General features: G+C 41.2%; 1 pseudogene; it reads right to left on the minus strand.

The window, feature by feature from the left end:
- Window positions 1–7,681: 7,681 nt before the first annotated feature.
- On the minus strand, window positions 7,682–9,159 carry LOC118881599 (annotated as a pseudogene).
- Between the last annotated feature and the right edge of the window lie 5,787 nt (window positions 9,160–14,946).

Here is a 14,946-nt window from a genome sequence, read left to right on the forward strand (position 1 = left end):
AGCCCACGAGCCACAGCTACTGAAGCCTGTGCATCTAGAGCCCGTGCTCCACAACAAGAGAAGCCACTGCAATGAGAAGCCCACGCAGCGCAACGAAGAGTAGCCCCCGCTTGCCACAACTAGAGAAAGCCCGCTCTCAGCAACGAAGACCCAACGCAGCCAAAAATAAATGATAATTTAAAAAAAAAAATCGTAAAAAAACAAAGTAAGTCATGGGCAAGAGGAGCCTTCTCTGATCTGGAGAGGTCCTAAGGTAGGTTGTTGATAACAAAATGATCAGTAAAAATAACTTTCCTATGTCCATGAATAATGAGTTAGTACATGTAATGAAAGACAAGATCTCATTCAGGATAAAGACAAAAATACAAAATACCTAGGATCCGACATAATTAGAAATACATTGTGTCTATACAAAGATCTGTGAACTCTACTGAGATGCTAAAACCAGTCAGTGAAAGATTGATGAGGAACAGGATTTTTATGTAGCCTTTCAGTGAATTAGTTATTAGTTACAAATGGGGAAATAGTAAATCTATGGTGGAGAAACTGGAGGGCACCCCATTTATCAAGTGATCGAAGTGAACATCCCCAGTAATGGGACAAATGGACATCCTGTGCTTCCTGATGTGCAGGAAGGACACAGTGTCACTTCTGAGTGTTAAAAATGTTTAACCTGAATCTGATCAGGAGGATGAAACCAAACAAACCCAAATAGAGGAAAATTCTGACCTGCAGTCTTCAAAAATACCAAGGCAGTGAAAGGCCAAGGAACTGCTTCAGATTAAAGGAGATCAAAGAACCATGACAACTCAAGGCAATGGGTGATCAAAGTTGGATCCTGAATCAGGAAAAAATTGTTATTGTCTGGGAATTATTGGGACAATGATGGGACCTGGAAGCCACAGACTTTCAAGGGATTCATGGATAGAATTCATGGGATTCTGTAGTTCAGATGGGAGAAAAAATGCATCTTTTTCACTAATTACTATCTGAAATTAAGTTTTAATTGTTCTTTGTTCTACTTTATTATATAAAATGTATGAAATGCTGCTGAGACTTTGTAGTGTATTGTGAAGTACCTGCATGTTTTAAATTGATTGCATTTTCAATAATAGTGTTTTCTCTCCCCTCTGTGTTGGTGCATAAAGGTCTTTCTGTTGGTAGGATTTGTATTTCCCCAACATTACACATATTTAAAGTGTACAATTTGATGAGGTTTGACGTATGTATATACCCATGAAACAATCACCACAATCAAGATAATGAACACATCTATCACCTCTCTCCAAAAGTGTGCCTTTTGTAATTTCCTCCCTTTTAAAATGTTGGCTACAAGCAACAATGCTATTAGCAGGATCTGATACTTGGTCACCAAAAGAAATTATGGGTGTTTTAGTATCATGATAGAATTGATGCAGATACCTCAGATTATCATCTTTGCATGACACTATTTACATATTTATTTACTGAAACATTTGTTTAATACTTTAATGTATTTCAGTATTGGGTTTTGTTTTGTTTTGTTTCTTTGTAACCCTATTTATCTTTAAATGCCTTTAAAAACATTGTTCTGGCCTACGGACTTTACCAGACAGCCCAAGGAGTCACTGGCCTAAACCAAGTTAAGTGCTCATGTTCTAAAGAAACAGAACAGCCCCATGTGTGAGACCCTCATGTTCTGGCCTGTAGGGCTCTTCCACAGGCCAGTCCCCATATGGCCCTTTCAGAAGCAAGCCAACCAATGGATGTGCACAGAACTTCCTTCATGCTTTTTATTGCCTCACGCTTAATGTGAACAAAGTTCACCAGACATCTGGGGAAAGCCTACAACATAAAAGAGAATCTAAATAAACAGCAAGAACTGGTTTCAGAGGAAAACCATGCAGGGAACATAAAAGATTTTTTTTTTTTTTTTTTTTAAGAAGGCTTTCTAATTGCTCTTTTTAGTAATTAGCTTCGGAAAGATATCACATCCATAAAGCAAAACCAGGAAGAACAGATAACAAGAATGAGTTCTCAATGTTATTCCTTACATTAAAAATTTAGAAGATTTAGAAAATAAAGTTAAGGAACCTAAGAAACAGGATAAAATAAAGGGACAGAAAAGGGAAGGTACAGAGAATCTTGTTGCTTTGCCCAAAAAAAGGATCTGAGTACTTGGGATTTGCTGGCTAGTTCCAGAAGTGGGAGGCATGGTGGGGGCTGTGGACTAGTGTGGTAGATTACCCTGACTTTTCAACCCACCGTTTAATCACACCCTTGCAGGGTGAATTTACCTCACCTTCTGGATGAGGTGGAGTCTATTTCCACTCCCCTTGAATCTGGGCTAGCCTTGTGACTTGCTTTGGTCAATAGAATGTGGCAGAAATGATGTACCATTTGGAGCGTAGGCCTAAAGAGCATTTTGCTCTCTCATGGAAACCTGCCCAGCCATCATGAAAACAAGCCTAGGCAGGCCTGCTGGCGGATGAGAGACCACATGGAGCAGAGATGATCTATCTCAGCTGAGCCCATCCTAGGCCAGTCAGTTCCAACAGAATTGGCAACTGACTTCAAAGTCATGAGTGAGCTCAGATAAGATGAGAACTACCTAGCTAAGCCCAGCCCCAAGTCACCAACCCACAGAATTGTGAGCTAAATAAGTGGTTGCTATTTTAGTCTGTTACATGTTGGGGTAGCTTTTTTACTCAGCAAAAGCCAACTGATACAACTGGCTCCCTCTGCCTCCTTCTAGAGTGTTTTCCTCTGTTGGGCAGAGGCTAGAAAGTAAGAAACTGCATTTCCCAGATTTTTTTTTTTCGGCCACACTGTGCAGCATGTGGGATCTTAGTTCCCCGACCAGGGATCGAACTTGTGCCCCCTGCATTGGGAATGTGGAGTCTTAACCACTGAATTGCCAGGGAAGTCCCTCCTGGATTCTTTTGCAGCTAGAGTTATGAATATTAAGGTCTGACAATTAGATGCCCCACCAAAGATTGGGGGTGGGGGGAAGAGGCCATCTTCCTGCTGTCACTTATGCTGACAGCAAGGACACAGAGATGCAAGGGTCTAGAGCCAGTCTCAGTAGCCGGACTCAGCATATTCCTGCATCAACCAGATGTTGAGACAGAGCCATGTGGAGCTGAGGGTGGCAGCAGTGGCCTCCTCAGTTCTGACCATGGTTATGGTGATGTGCTGTTTAACTCAGTTACTCCAGTGGCAGCCTTCTGACTCCTGCTCCTCCATTCCCCCTCACCATTTTGCACCAACTAATTCCCTGTATGAAATTCCTTCCTGTGAAAAAACTGACTATGTCAAGTGTTGGTGAAGAAGAGGACTGTACTGCAGAACCTGGATCCATCGATATACTTGCTGGTGGTAGTTTAAAGTGGTGCAACCACCTTGGAGAATTGGTTGGAAGCTTCTAATAAAGCTAAACATACCCTACCCTCTTGTCCAGCAATTTTTAAATACATGCATAACTCCACAAAAAGACTTATATGTGAATGTTCATAGCAGCTTTATTCCTAATAGCCTAAACCCAGAAAAGGCTGAATATTTCACTAAAAGTAGAATAAATAAACAAATTGTGATATATTCGTATAATGGAATACTGCTCAGCAATGAAAGAGAACAAATTCCTGACACATGGAACAACGTAGGTGAATGTCAAAAATGTTGTGTAAAAGATGCCAGAGAGGGGCTTCCCTGGTGGTGCAGTGGTTGAGAATCTGCCTGCCAATGCAGGGGACACGGGTTCGAGCCCTGGTCTGGGAAGATCCCACCTGCCGCGGAGCAACTAGGCCCGTGAGCCACAACTACTGAGCCTGCGCGTCTGGAGCTTGTGCTCCCCAACAAGTGAGGCCGCGACGGTGAGAGGCCTGCGCACCGCGATGAAGAGTGGCCCCCGCTCGCCACAACTAGAGAAAGCCCTCGCACAGAAACGAAGACCCAACACAGCCAAAAAAAAAAAAAAAAAAAAAGTAAAATTATATTAAAAAAAAAAAAGATGCCAGAGACAAAACAGTATGTATTATATGATTCCATTTATATTAAATTCAAGAACAGGCAAAACTAAACTATGGTGATGGAATCAGAATAGTGACTGAGGATGGAGACTGAAAAAGGAGTACAAGGGAACTTTCTGGGGAGATGGAAATATCCTAGCTCTTGATCTAGGAGCTGGTTACACAGGTATTTACTTGGATAAAAAGTAATCAATTTGCACAGTTAAGATGGATGTATTTCACGAAATGTAAATCATGCTTCAAGAAACAAAAACCTTTCGTGCACATAATACCTACAGTGATTTCTGTTTTCTGTACTGAGCTCCAGATCCTGGGGGAGGGGCCCTAGGAAAAGAGACAGCAAGAGGGCCTGAAAGCAAGTCAGGCACCGAGAAGTGTGGCAGGAAGCTGGGGTCTTGGAGGGATGTGGCCAGGGAATGGCCTTCTGCGTTGGGAGAGGTGTGTGAATCTTAGGAACTCCAATATCTAACTTTGAAGGCACGTCCTACCCATGCACTCATTTCCCTGTTTTTCCCCGAACTGCAAGTAAATGTCTGTTGCCAAGCAACTTATGTCAGTAGTTCTCAGAAAGGAAGGGCAGGATGGCAGCCCCTGAGTGGCAGGTAATGAGTAACACAATGTCTTGAGGTTGGTGAGGCCACACTGACCGTAGGGGGCTGGATAGCCCCAGAGGCACTGGCTGCAGCAGGGAACTGACCCATGAGCTGACACAGACCAAGTCCCTTCCTTCTCCTGAGACCCTTGAGAGGTAAGGTGGACTCATACCAGACCAGACCCTTTTATGTCCTTACCATGTGGCTGGGCGAGGCAAGGGTGATTCCAGGAAGCCAGAGGACTCAGAGATCTGGCACTGTAGAAGAGAAAATACTAGAAGAAAAGACACCAGAGTGTTTGTTACCAGTAGTTTTTTCTGGGTGGTGGATTATAAGTATGAATTTTGGTTTTCTTCCTCAAACATTTCTGTTTTTACCCATACTAACTTTATAAGCATGTATTAATTTTTCATAATAAAGTTGACAGTGTGAAAAAATAAAATAGTTTAAAAAATAACAATTTAAAAACTTACTTGAAATGAGGTTGTAAAGGCAGGGATTATATTTTGTTTTTCAGTTTGGAGAGTCCCCTGAAGGAACTTAGATATTTGAACATGTACCTTTTTGGGGGCCCTCTGGCACTATCTTTGGGCCTGACTTTGGTCTCTGGGGGGAAACATGAGCTGGTGGTTGCTGAGTCATAGCATGTGAGCCACAGCCTTCCTTGGAGCACTGGTCTGGAGACATGGGCCACCTGCCTGGGGATGAACTTTGCTGGCGAGGGGGCCTCCTAGGACCTCAATGGAGCGGGGGGCGACCTGTGGTATAGATCACTCTCTGGACTTGCCTTTCCCCTAATAAATGGACAATGATCAATAAATTTTATTCATGAAATAGGGTGGGATGCAATCAACAGTAAAAGATAATATAAATAGCTGGATAGAGTCAAAAGATGATTTTTAAATTTTATTTCACTTAAAAATTTTCATTTTCAAATAATTTCAAACTTACAAAACAGTTGCAAAAATAATACAAATGTTTACATCTTACGTAACAATGTACAAATGTACAATGTACAAATGTACAATGACCAAAACCAGAAAATTAACCGTAACAGAATATTAACTAATCCAAAGGCCTTAGTAAGAGTTCATCATTTGTCCCACTGATGTCCTTTTTCAGTTTCAGGGTCCAACCCAGAATCCCACATTGCTTTTAGTTGTTATGTTTCTTTATTCTCCTTTAATCTGGAGCAGTTCCTCAGTCTTTCCTTGTCTTTCATGGCCTTCACATTTTTGGAGAGTTACTCTATAGATCAGTGCTGTCCAATACAACTTAAAAAAAAACTGGCCAATAGAACTTTCTGTGATGATAGAAATACTCTATATCTATGCTGTCCAATATGATAGTCATTAGCCACATGAAAATAGCATTTGAAATGTGGCTAGTGGGGCTGAGGAACTGAATTTCACATTTTATTTAATTTTAATTAAAATAGCTATATGTGGCAAGTGGCTACGGTATTGTATAGGACAGCTGTTGAATGTTCCTTATTTGGGGTTTCCTCAGATTATGAGTTTTAGCAAGAATACCATAGATGTGATGTTGTGCCCTCTTTTGGTTCCCTGAAAAAGGTGGCAGGAAACTACCTAGACCTGGATTTTTATTGTGGCAAAATATACATAATGTAAAATTTACCATTTTAACCAGTTTTAATCGTAAAGTTCTGGGGCATTAAATACATTTACATTGTGCATTCATCACCATCATCCATTCCAGAACTTTTTCCTCTTCCCCAGCTGAAACTCTCTACCCATTAGACACTAACTCTCCATTCTCCATTGCCTCAAGTCCCTGGCAATCACCATTCTACTTTCTACTCTGTGAACTTGACTACTCTAGATCCCTTATGTAAGTGGAGTCATACAGATGTCCTTTTGTGACTGGCTTATTTCACTTAGTATAATGCTGTCAGAGTTCATCCATGTTATAGCATATGTTAGAATTTTCATCCTTTTTAAGGCTGAATCATATTCCATTGTATGTATATACTATATTTTGTTCTATCCACTCATCCATCAATAGACATTTGGGTTGCTTCTCCCTTGTGGCTATTGTGAATAATGCTGCTATGGACATGGGTGTACTGTTTGAGTCCCTGCTTTCATTTCTTTGGGTGTATATCTAGAAGTGGAATTCCTAGATCATAATGTAATTCTGTTTTTACTTTCTAAAAAATTTTTAAATTAAATGTTATTTTTTTTATTAAATAACAATTTATTGTCTACTCTTTACACTCATGTTGCTGCTATAAAGTACGACAACATACACAGATTCCTAGCATGAATTACTCATTGCTCACCCCCACTGAACTACAGACATTGCTTGAGAATTAGATCTTTGCTTTAGGGATTTAAAAAAAAAAAAAATTGGAGCATAGTATCTTGAAAAGTATTCTCAAGTGACGTGTTGGAATTCGAAGGCATAGCCAATACAGTAAAACAGCACCGACTGTGCTGTCCCTGGGAGGAAAGGCGAATGGAAAACAGGCAGAGTAATTATAAGCAGTTGTTTCTGGTGACAGATGTGACTCTGAAAGCTTGATTCTGCCCATCTGGGCTAAGTGGCTGCTTTGAGGAGGAACAAATAAAACGGGGGAGGGTGGGAACGTGGATACTATGAGTTAAAAAAGTATAAAAAGTAATTAATTATATCTAAAATATAGATTAGATATAAATGATCCAGAACTCATTAAATAAGCTCAAAAATACTGTAAAGTGGCAATTTGAACTACATTTATTTTTAAACAAGTGGGGGGAATACTAAGTGTCTTGAATGTTGTGTGCAAAACTGATCCACATCACCATCTCACCGTCACAACTGGACATGGCAAGGCGGGTGCATTGGTTTCCAGCATCACAGGCAACACTACATGTAGGTTTTTTAATGAATAATGTAAACTTCAGTGTTAAGGCAGCTGGTACTAACGCTGCACACAGGCTTAGCTCCGTGCCCATTTCAGGAATGAGACCGTCAGCACTTGAAAACAAACTGAGAGAAGAAAAGGGGAACCAACATTATCTGACAAAAACAATGTGTCAAAATATTTTCCCTTTCACACACACAAAAAGAAAAACACGTTTAGATAAACAAAGCACCCATCCCGCCAACTTCAGCCTGTTCCTTAACAAATATTTCAAAATACTGTTCAATAATAGTGACTGCAGTATTTCAAAATACTGATCAATAATAGTGACTAAATTCCAGTGCCCGAGCCGATGGCCCCAAGGAAGTCAGCCAACACCGACAGGGTGCCGATGCACAAGCCCCCAAACGCAGCCACCGTGGGGATGTACCTATTAAGCTCATGAACCATAGAGGTATCCCTGTGGCCCCTCATTACCATTTGCTGTTTTTTAAGCTGTTTAGCTACATCTTTGGCTGAGGAACCAGACACCTCTATCCACATCTTAGAAAAGAATGCACATGATCCCAACATGAAGATGATACAAACAACCACATGGACAGGATCCTCAAATATGGCGCCCATGGACTCAGGAGGAGAAAGGTAGTAACAAAGGCCCCCCACTGGGTAAGAATGAGCAGGTCCTCCCCCACTGACATCAGCCCACTGTCCTAGTAAATTTACTAAAAAGTTGCCACTAAATCGAACTGACAGCATCTGGGAAATAACATACAGGTTGGACACCAGGGCCGACTGCAGGATGATGGGGATGTTGGAGGTGTAGAAGAGCTTGAAGGGGTAGCTGCTGTACTGCCCTTGGTACTGGGCTGACTTAATGGGCAGGTCCACACGAAATCCCTGAAAATATATAACAACAGCAAACACGAAAACTGTAGCAATGAGGTTCATGGGATTGGGTAAATTCTGACGATAGAAAGCCTCCCTTAGAGCTCAAACTTTGTCCTGGTGGCCAGTAAATGAAAGAGAACTATGACTGCACCCTCAAACTCGGTACCTCTGCCAGCATTAATGGTAGTGGGACTAAAGGCCTTCCAGACAATGGTTTCACAGATGTTGGTGGCAATAAAGAGGGAAATCCCAGACCCCAAGCTGTAACCCTTCTGTAGCAGCTCATCTAACAGCAGCACAATCAAACCAGCAACAAACAACTGAATGATGATAAGGAGACAGATTCCAGCACCCCTTTCAGCAGGATTCCCGTACATGCCCGTCATGACATACACAATGGCTTGCCCAATGGTAATGATCATACCAAATAGTTTCTGGGCTCCATTGAATAGAGCTCTATCTTTGGGTGTATCTCCAACTTCAATGATTTTGGCTCCAGCGAACAACTGCATGATCAAACCAGATGTTACAATTGGGGAGATACCCAATTCCATTAACGTTCCTCTGTGGGATGCAAGAATAACTCTCATCCAGTAGAAAGGATCTGCAGAATCTGATTACATGATTCCAAATAGTGGTATCTGACAACATACTAAGAAGATGAAGAGGGTTATAGCAGTCCATAGTACCTTCTCTCCAAACTTGATTTTCCTTTCAGGTTTCTGAATTTCTGGTAGAACTGCACAGAAAGGTTTGATAACTTCTAAAAATTTGATGCCCATGGTGGCGGCTAGGGCGGCCAGGCTGGGCCCTGCTACCTTGGTGCGGCCTTCGCTCGGATCCCGTGGCTCGGGCCTCAGGGCCCACTCCCGACACGCTCCAGCCTGCCCCGCCTATTTTTACTTTTTTGAGGAACTGCCGTACTGTTTTCCATAGCAGCTGCACCATTTCACATTCCCACCAGAAATGTATAAAGCTTCCAATTTCTCCATATCCTTGCTGACACCTCATTTTGTTTGTTTGTTCTATAATAGCTGGTTGATATTTGCTGTAGACTGAATGTTTTTGTCCACTCCACCTCCCATTGATATATTGAAAACTTATCCCCAGTGTGATGGTATTTGGAGGTGGGGTCTTTGGGAGGTGATTAGATCATAAGGGTGAAGCCCTCATGAATAGAATTAGTGGTTTTTTTTTTTGAATTTTATTTATTTTTTTATACAGCAGGTTCTTATTAGTCATCCACTTTATACACATCAGTGTATACATGTCAATCCCAATCTCCCAGTTCATCACACTACCCCCTCCCCACCCCCCACCGCTTTCCCCCCATGGTGTCCATACGTTTGTTCTCTACATCTGTGTCGCAATTTCTGCCCTGCAAACCAGTTCATCTGTACCATTTTTCTAGGTTCCACATATATGCGTTAATATACGATATTCGTTTTTCCCTTTCTGACTTACTTCACTCTGTATGACAGTCTCTAGATCCATCCACATCTCTACAAATGACCCAATTTCGTTCCTTTTATGGCTGAGTAATATTCCACTGTATATATGTACCACATCTTCTTTATCCAGTCATCTGTCGATGGGCATTTAGGTTGCTTCCATGACCTGGCTATTGTTAATAGTGCTGCAATGAACATTGGGGTGCATGTGTCTTTTTGAATTATGGTTTTCTCTGGGTATATGCCCAGTAGTGGGATTGCTGGATCATATGGTAATTCTATTTTTAGTTTTTTAAGGAACCTCCATACTGTTCTCCATAGTGGCTGTATCAATTTACATTCCCACCAACAGTGCAAGAGGGTTCCCTTTTCTCCACACTCTCTCCAGCATTTGTTGTTTGTAGATTGTCTGATGATGCCCATTCTAACCGGTGTGAGGTGATACCTCATTGTAGTTTTAATTTGCATTTCTCTAATAATTAGTGATGTTGAGCAGCTTTTCATGTGCTTCTTGGCCATCTGTATATCTTCTTTGGAGAAATGTCTATTTAGGTCTTCTGCCCATTTTTGGATTGGGTTGTTTTTTTGTTTGTTTGTTTGTTTGTTTTTTTAATATTGAGCTGCATGAGCTGTTTATATATTTTGGAGATGAATCCTTTGTCCGTTGATTCGTTTGTGAATATTTTCTCCCATTCTGAGGGTTGTCTTTTCGTCTTGTTTATGGTTTCCTTTGCTGTGCAAAAGCTTTTAAGTTTCATTAGGTCCCATTTGTTTATTTTTGTTTTTATTTCCATTACTCTAGGAGGTGGATCAAAAAAGATCTTGCTGTGATTTATGCCAAAGAGTGTTCTGCGTATGTTTTCCTCTAAGAGTTTTATAGTATCCACTCTTACATTTAGGTTTTTAATCCATTTTGAGTTTATTTTTGTGTATGGTGTTTGGGAGTGTTCTAATTTCATTCTTTTACATGTAGCTGCCCAGTTTTCCCAGCACCACTTATTGAAGAGACTGTCTTTTCTCCATTGTATATCCTTGCCTCCTTTGTCATGGATTAGTTGACCATAGGTGCGTGGATTTATCTCTGGGCTTTCTATCTTGTTCCATTGATCTATATTTCTGTTTTTGTGCCAGTACCATATTATCTTGATTACTGTAGCTTTGTAGCGTAGTCTGAAGTCAGGGAGTCTGATTCCTCCAGCTCTGCTTTTTTCCCTCAAGGCTGCTTTGGCTATTCGGGGTCTTTTGTGTCTCCATACAAATTTTAAGATTTTTTCTAGTTCTGTAAAAAATGCCATTGGTAATTTGATAGGGATTACACTGAATCTTTAGATTGCTTTGGGTAATGTAGTCATTTTCACAATATTGATTCTTCCAATCCAAGAACATGGTATATCTCTCCATCTGTTGGTATCATCTTTAATTTCTTTCATCAGTGTCTTATAGTTTTCTGCATACAGGTCTTTTGTCTCCCTAGGTAGGTTTATTCCTAGGTATTTTATTCTTTTTATTGCAATGGTAAATGGGAGTGTTTCCTTAATTTCTCTTTCAGAATTTTCATCATTAGTATATAGGAATGCAAGAGATTTCTGTGCATTAATTTTGTATCCTGCTACTTTACCAAATTCATTGATTAGCTCTAGTAGTTTTCTGGTGGCATCTTTAGGATTCTCTATGTATAGTATCATGTCATCTGCAAACAGTGACAGTTTTACTTCTTCTTTTCCAATTTGGATTTCTTTTATTTCTTTTTCTTCTCTGATTGCCATGGCTAGGACTTCCAAAACTATGTTGAATAATAGTGGTGAGAGTGGACATCCTTGTCTTGTTCTTGATCTTAGAGGAAATGCTTTCAGTTTTTCGCCATTGAGAATGATGTTTGCTGTGGGTTTGTCATATACGGCCTTTATTATGTTGAGGTAGGTTCCCTGTATGCCCACTTTCTGGAGAGTTTTTATCATAAATGGGTGTTTAATTTTGTCAAAAGCTTTTTCTGCATCTATTGAGATGATCATATGGTTTTTCTCCTTATTTTTGACTGCACTGGGTCTTCATTGCTGCGCATGGACGTTCTTTAGTTGCAGCGAGTGGGGGCCACTCTTCGTTGCAGTGTGCGGGCTTCTCACTGTGGTGGCTTCTCTTGTTGCAGAGCATGGGCTCTAGGCGCGCGGGCTTCAGTAGTTCTGGCATGTAGGCTCAGTAGCTGTGGCTTGCAGGCTTAGTTCCTCCATGGCATGTAGGATCTTCCCGGACCAGGGCTCGAACCCATGTCCCCTGCATTGGCAGGTGGATTCTTTTTTTTAAACATCTTTATTGGAGTATAGTTGCTTTACAATGGTGTGTTAGTTTCTGCTGTATAACAAAGTGAATCAGCTATACATATACATATATCCCCATATCTCCTCCCTCTTGCATCTCCCTCCCACCCTTTCTATCCCACCCCTCTAGGTGGACACAGGGCACCGAGCTGATCTCCCTGTGCTATGTGGCTTCTTCCCACTAGCTATTTTACATTTGGTAGTGTATATGTGTCCATGCTACTGTCTCACTTCGTCCCAGCTTACCCTTCCCCCTCCCTGTGTCCTCAAGTCCATTCTCTATGTCTGCATCTTTATTCCTGTCCTGCCCCTAGGTTCTTCGGAACCTTTTTTTTTTTTTTTTAGATTCCATATATATGTGCTAATGTATGGTATTTTTTTCTCTTTCTGACTTACTGCACTCTGTATGACAGTCTCTAGGTCCATCCACCTCACTATAAATAACTCAATTTCATTTCTTTTTATGGCTGAGTTATATTCCATTGTATATATGTGCCACATCTTCTTTACCCATTCATCTGTCGATGGACACTTAGGTTGCTTCCATGTCCTGGCTATTGTAAATAGAGCTGCAATGAACATTGTGGTACATGACTCTTTTTGAATTATGGTTTTCTCAGGGTATATGCCCAGTACTGGGATTGTTTGGTCGTATGGTAGTTCTATTTTTAGTTTTTTGAGGATCCTCCATACCGTTCTCCATAGTGGCTGTATCAATTTACATTCCCACCAACAGTGCAAGAGGGTTCCCTTTTCTCCACACCCTCTCCAGCATTTATTGTTTGTAGATTTTTTGATGATGGCCATTCTGACCAGTGTGAGGTGATACCTCATTGTAATTTTGATTTGCATTTCTCTAATGATTAGTGATGTTGAGCATCCTTTCATGTGTTTGTTGGCAATCTGTGTATCTTCTTTGGAGAAATGTCTATTTAGGTCTTCTGCCCATTTTTGCATTGGGTTTTTTTTTAAAAAATTATTATTTATTTATTTATTGGCTGTGTTGGGTCTTCGTTGCTGTGCATGGGCCTTCTCTAGTTGCGGTGAGCGGGGGCTACTTTTCCTTGCAGTGTGTGGACTTCTGATTGTCGTGGCTTCTCTTGTTGCAGAGCACGGGCTCTAGGCACGCGGGCTTCAGTAGTTGTGGCTCGCGGGCTCTAGAGTGCAGGCTCAGTAGTTGTGGTGCATGGGCTTAGTTGCTCTGCGGCATGTGAGATCTTCCCAGGCCAGGGCTCGAACCCGTGTCTCCTACATTGGCAGGCGGATTCTTAACCACTGTGCCACCAGGGAAGCCCTGTTTGTTTTTTTGATATTGAGCTGCATGAGCTGCTTGTATATTTTGGATATTAATCCTTTGTCAGTTGCTTCGTTTGCAAATATTTTCTCCCTTTCTGAGGGTTGTCTTTTCATCTTGTTTATGGTTTCCTTCGCTGTGCAAAAGCTTTTAAGTTTCATTAGGTCCCATTTATTTATTTATTTTTTTATTTCCATTTCTCTAGGAGGTGGGTCTAAAAGGATCTTTCTGTGAGTTATGTCATGGAGTGTTCTGCCTATGTTTTCCTCTAAGAGTTTTATAGTGTCTGGCCTTACATTTAGGTCTTTAATCCATTTTGAGTTTATTTTTGTGTATGGTGTTAGGGAGTGTTCTAATTTCATTCTTTTACATGTAGCTGTCCAGTTTTCCCAGCACCACTTACTGAAGAGGCTGCCTTTTCTCCATTGTATATTCTTGCCTCCTTTATCAAAGATAAGGTGACCATATGTGCGTGGGTTTATCTATGGCAGGTGGATTCTTAAGGACTGCGTCACCAGGGAAGTCCCTAGAATTAGTGCTTTTTAAAGAGAGCTCCCTTGCTCCTTCTGCCTTCTGAGGACACAGTGAGAAGACTGAGTCTGTGAACAAGGAACACAGCCCTTACCAGACGCCTAATCTGTTGGCACCTTGATCTTGGACTTCCCAGCCTCCAGAACTGAGAAATAAATGTTTGTTGTGTAAGCCACCCTGCCTATGGTATTTTTGTTAGATCAGCCCAAATGCAGTAAGTTAGTATCTCATTGTTTTTTTCAGGAAGCTGTATTTTTTAAAGCCCTGCAAGGTCCAGCAAAGACAGAGGGGGACAACTGCATTTGGAAGTCAGTCACCATACTCCCAATGGTCTTCCTGCAAGAATTAGATACGAGGTCACTGAATTTGGGGTGGGTAGCAAGCAGGAGTAAATTCTCAAACTAATCAACATTCACCCTGTCTTGGCTGAGCTGGCTTTATCACAGTTGAGTTCAGGTGTGATGTTAACAACATTTTGTAAATGCTGAATGTTGTGAAATATCCACAGGGTTACTACATAAAGTAATAAAATCTCATCTGAAAGGTGTTCAGGCATCTTTCTACGATTCAGTTTGGGACCACTGATTTTGGAGACAGGTATGTGCTCAGGCATTTGCAAGTGATCTCAGCCAAACCTCTTAGCCCTCAGTTGTCTGTCTTCTTTTTTTTTAATTTTTAAAATTTAAAAAATTTTTAATTATTTTTTAAAAATTTATTATTTATTTATTTATTTTTGGCTGTGTTGGGTCTTTGTTGCCGCGCACTGGCTTTCTCTAGTTGCGGCGAGCGGGGGCTACTCTTCGTTGAGGTGCCCACGTTTCTCATTGCGGTGGCTTCTCTTGTTGCGGAGCACAGGATCTAGGCGCGTGGGCTTCAGTAGTTGTGGTACGGGGATTCAGTAGTTGTGGCTCGTGGATTCGAGAGTGCAGGCTCAGTAGTTGTGGTACAGGGGCTTAGTTGCTCCGTGGCATGTGGGATCTTTCAGGACCAGGGCTCAAACC

The sequence above is a fragment of the Balaenoptera musculus genome, chromosome 15 (assembly GCF_009873245.2).
Source record: "Balaenoptera musculus isolate JJ_BM4_2016_0621 chromosome 15, mBalMus1.pri.v3, whole genome shotgun sequence".
Lineage (NCBI taxonomy): Eukaryota > Metazoa > Chordata > Mammalia > Artiodactyla > Balaenopteridae > Balaenoptera > Balaenoptera musculus.